We start from the raw sequence: 5685 nt of genomic DNA, 5'->3' as shown, positions 1-5685 counted from the left end.
AAAATTTAAAATTAAAAAAAATTGTTTTAAAACCTATATATAAGAAGTCATAATATAAAAATGGAATTATATGATAATTATAAAAGTTTTTTTTTTATTGTTTTCATTCATTTTTTTCAATTTCATTTTTTCGTAAGGATTTGATTTTGGATTGTAAGGATTGGATACTAGAATGGAGCCCCAAAGCTCAACTCCATATGTCCAGATAGTCATATAAATGAGTCTTTTATAATTAGCTGGAAGTTAAGACCGTACAAATAAACTCATCTATAAAGACCTCAACATCCCTTTCGTTTTAGATTTGGCCCGAAATAGATATACTTACTTTCATTCTAAAATCATTACCCAGCCAAACCCATTAGTTCTTAATCTCTCAGCTTTGACAATCCCTGATAATCCTCCAAGGTGTCTGAAAAGAAGTTGGCCACGTGATCTTTTTATTTAAAGCAATGATTGAAGTTGAGTCCATTGGGTGGTTCCTTTCCAAGATTATCATGTGCTCTGAAACAATTGTCACATTTACTTATTGTATTTTTAATACAGTTGTGAATTTCAATAAGTAATTAAATTATTACTTGTTTGTAGTAAACATTCATTAATAGCGGCATGTAATTTTTTAATATCCGAACACAAATTATTAAAAAATATATCGACATATAACTTCTAAGAAAAAAACAAACAAACCTTATAACAAATATAACCTATACTTTATAAGTAGTTCTCATTACGGCCACTAAGAGCGCTGGATATTGTCAGGCTTTTCGAAAAATACTAGTTTATACGTAATATATCATTTACGCGGGGTTACTTCGGCCAATTCGCTTCATGCTGGATTTGTACCTATATCATTAAAAATATTATATATTAAAACTGGAACCGTTACAACCTATGAAGGATCAGGGGTTCAGTACTTAGTAAGGGAGTACTGTTACTAGAACATCGGTTGTACAAGGAGGTGATTTGGTCAGAATCATGCTCCACCGCCAACCTTTACCCAATTAACTGTACACCATTTAAGAGGCTGGGAGTGATTAAAATTTGACCGAGATGTAAATTGGAGTCCGCTCTAGAATTTCTTTTTTCCAATAAAACATTTGAATGAAAAGAAAAATAGTGAAATTTTTTAAGGATTTTTCTCAATTTATAAACATTGTTGATTTTACAGGAAGCGGGGTGGTAAGGGACTATGCTTCTAAATCCAAGGACCCGAGTTCGAATTCAGATGTGGCAAATTAGTATTTTCTGCAACACTGTAGCCGTGAGTTCTGAACCTCTCATAAAGTGGGTACTCTTAATCGGGGATCAATTACCCATGACCTATTATGAGCCGTCGGGATTCGCATTATTATAATTTATTTTACCATAAGTGAATAAAATACAATACCACGATTTCTTGAAAAAGTATAATTTATTTATTTTTTAAGTTACTAAAATATTATTAATAGCCAGAACCAAACAAGAGTAAGTAAATATTATCATGAAATATCAGTTGTCAAACCTAATACTAAAAATATAGGATTAACGTTATTAGATAGGCGTTGTCAGTAGTGGTGTATTGGTTGCATCAGCAGCGAGTCCTAATGCTCTGAGATATCTAGTGTATATTCCTTCGTATCGGATTTAACAAAGTTGTTTATAAACAAAGCAGTTAGATGTAAGTACATTATTATGTATCTATATATATAAAACAGAATGGTTCGAATCTTTGTCAATAATAAATTTTTGAAATACTGAGAAGCTATTGAAATCCCCGATTTCTACTTTAGAAAAAAGTTATGAACAAAATTTAACGTTTTTTATGCCTAGCTCAGAAAGTATACATTAAATTAATTGATTTGTCTCATTCTGATGAATAAGAAAAAAATATTACTTACTTCATTAAATGATTTTATATTCACTAAAAAAATATAAAAACCTAATAAGGTTTTGAGTAAAGTAGGTCAAGTTTTTTTTGTTTATTACGAAGAAACAAGCCATATTCATTTATATCTTCCACAGAAACCTTTAAATACCATTTTTACAAGACATTAAAAATTAGAAATTTTTTAACTTAATTTTTTTTAACTCCTTTAATTTGTATTCATTTCCTATGAAAATAGAACTGTTAAAAAGTTGAATGTTTGGTCTTTCTACCAATATTATCATAATTTAAATTTAATGCCGTTATAAAGATGAAATATTGATTTCAAACAAAGAAAATATTTTCATTTGTTTTATTTTATATCTTCGGTTCTGATTTGTTTAATTAGATCCGGTTTGTGCTCTTCAGTGCAGTTTGTGGAGCCTGAATTTTCATATGTGCAGTAAGGGGAAAATATTCCGATTTTTCGAAAATTTGCATTTAAGGGTTTCTTAAGGTACTATTTTTTAACCATATATATTTTTCGCGTCGATTTTCACCTAACATTTGTAAAACTTTAATTTAATTTTAAAATTTTGGGCCAAAAAATTTTATTTTCTGATTTTCACTAATATTCGTATTTAAGGGTTTCTTGAGGTATCTTTTTTAACCATATGTCTTTTTAGCGTTGATTTTTACCAAACATTCGTAAAATTTTAAAAAAATATAATTTTAAAATTTTGGCCCAAAAAGTTTATTTCCCGATTTTTTTCAAATTTTTATTTAAGAGTTTCTTGAGGTACGGTTTTTTGACCATAACTCGCTTCCTGTTCATCCGATCGCCTTCATTCTTGCGCCATTCGATTCAGCATGAAATTATCTAAAAGAAGCAACACTTTGCGTCCTTCTAGAGCAAGTAGTTTAGGAGATAGACGGTTTTTTGACCATAACTCTTTTTTAGCATCAATTTTCACATAAAATTCATAAAATTTTAATTATAAAAAATAAGTAAATTTTAAAATTTTGATCAAAACATTTTATTTTCATTTTTTTTTTTTAAATTCCTTAAAATCGAATCGATTGTTTTAATTCATTAAAAACAATCGATTCGTCTCATTTTGACGAATAAGAAAAAAATTTTACTTATTGCATTAAATGATTTTATATTTATAAAAAAATTATAAAATCCTAATCAGGTTTCGAGTAAGGTAGATCAACTATACTTTTTAGAAAAAAAGAAAGCCTACTCATTTATAGCGTCGTCTGAAACCTTTAAACATAATTTAAAAAAAAAAATAATTAGAACTAGAATTTTCAGAAAAATTTTTATTTAAGGGTTTCTTTAGGTACCATTTTTTAACCATATATTTCGTAAAAGTTTAATTTAATTTTAAAAGTTTGGGCCAAAAAATTGTATTTTCTAATTTTTTCGAAAATTCGTATTTAAGGGTTTCTTGATGTGCTAAAAACAAATATTAACTATTGGAAGAAGATAGTTGACCGTATGAAGTATATTGTAGGAAGATATGATTCGTCAACTCTTCTTCAATCAAAACAGCCTTGACGAAGCCTTGCAAAGTAGGGCGAAACGTTGGTTAATTTGAATTATGTTTTACTCTTTGGAGTAATTCTACGCAAATTGTTTCAATAATCTTATTCATATTAAAGCTCCCCCCCCCCCAACTCAGAAGTAAAAAAAAAATTATTAATTTAAAAAAATAATAGTAATAAATAATGTTTACGAACATAAATATTTTATTTCTTTGATTTCTTTCACTTATTTACAAAATTATATCTTACAATACGTTACAAATGCAATTTAATCATAGATCGATTCTTTGTTGTTAAATGTATTCAAAAAATAAAATAAATATTAATTTTCAATATAAATAAATGAAAAATATGTTAAAGAAACAAAATGTTTACGGCGTAAACATACCGCCTATTTAACACTAGTAGTAAAAAAAAAATGTTACAATATAAGTAATGTGTATATTATTTTTTTTTTAAATGATTTAATAATTGAAACATTAAAATGTATATTACCTATTAAGTAAATATAAAATAAATGCTTCATTTATAGATTTTCTGGTTATAGTCTAATAGTACTATAAATATATAATATCTATTATTTTTATTTTTTAATATCTATTCTAATATTAAATATCTTGTACTGAAGATTGTAAGACAGCTAAGTTTCATTGTCGAAAAAAGTATCGGTCGTAAACATGAAAGATAACTATAACCTTAACTTAAACTAAAACGGGAATGAAGAAAGCGTGAAGGTAAAGAAATATTCCCTCTTGAGAGGCGATTAAATATTATAAACTAACATATATATAATAATCAATAAATTAATTTTAATTGATAATAATAATTGACGTACAGTCTGGTCAAGAAGTAATTGTCCCATCTTTTTTTACAGGAGCAATAATAACCAATTACCCAAACTAGACATGAGGTCGCTATTTTTTGTCCAATTATCTCCAAGACTTCTAAAATATATATTTTAAATATTACGTTAAATATAGCAACTAGGAAGTATCATTACGAGACCAATTATCGACTTTTATTTTTAGGCTTGGGATCGATTAGTATTGTTCCCGTAATGATGGTAATTATTTCGATTGCGGAAGACTACAATCGAGTTCCTCTTCTCGATATAACCTCGAAGTGAGGACACATTTGACCGATGTAGTGTCGACGTGGGTCGAGTCAGTCACGTTTTGTTTTGTCAATAATTGTTTTATTCATTTCAGATCTGGTAGGCTGTCGTGGCCAAATGTGATTATTTTTCAGTTATAATAATAACTATAATCGAATTCCTCTCGTATCTAATGCTTACGATCAAAAATCCTTCGTAAAATCTTCAATTCTCCTTACTTTATCACAAATAAAATCATACTTCATGTTTCCTATGTAACCGATTTAGCCCGAATCAGATAGTATTCCTTTCAGTCTAAACTTCCTAACCATCTAAAATAACTATTTTCTAAACTTGCTTCCTCTTTCATTCCTGACAATCCTCCGAGGCGTCTGAAAAGAAGATGGCCTCGTTTCGATTTGTTCGAACTACTATAAATCAATTTATTTTAGCAAATGTCATGAAAACCACTACTCCTACGAAGATAAACGTTATAAACTACTTTATAGTACATTAAATTAACTTCAATTTGAGTGCTAATCTCAAGTAGTAAATCTGAAGTAGACATCTGTACTTCGAATGGTTTTCGGGATATAAATTTCTCAAAATAAATTCACTAACTACTCTTTCAGGACATTTTTTTGAAATGTTGCTTTTTAAAAAGCTATATCTGGAGAACTATTGAACGTAAATAGCTCTATTAGGGCTCATATTTTAGCAAATTTACTCTTCTTTAATTAATGTTCACTTAGGTTTTTTGTGTTGTTGATAGTTTTAAAGATATAGACCTCTGAATGGAAAATTAATTTTTTTTTAACATTTTGTAGGCCGCTATTTTTTATTCTCCCTACCTATACTTGACAGACTCATCAATTTTGATTAGTAATTATACATAGTTTTCATAAATGTAATAAAAAAATTGGGGTGAAATAACTGAATTTGTTTCTTCCCGACTCTTGTACCATATGATCTTACATCAAATTTACTAGATGTATTATTATCGACAGTTGTTAATGTCTATAAACAAATTAAAAAAAAAAAAACATTTATGTCCAGACCAAAAATATGCATATGAGATATTGTACAATGTCCATGGCCCGATCTTTCCAAGAAACGATAAATGTGTTGACGGCTACTATTAAACGTTTTCTAGAAATGTTTTTAATTTTCAAGTTTATGTATTACAAGGATCTTTCAATTT

The sequence above is a fragment of the Halyomorpha halys genome, unplaced genomic scaffold (assembly GCF_000696795.3).
Source record: "Halyomorpha halys isolate HHAL.00 unplaced genomic scaffold, Hhal_1.1 Scaffold1572.1, whole genome shotgun sequence".
Taxonomy (NCBI): Eukaryota; Metazoa; Arthropoda; class Insecta; order Hemiptera; family Pentatomidae; genus Halyomorpha; species Halyomorpha halys.
This window is presented reverse-complemented; position numbering follows the sequence as displayed.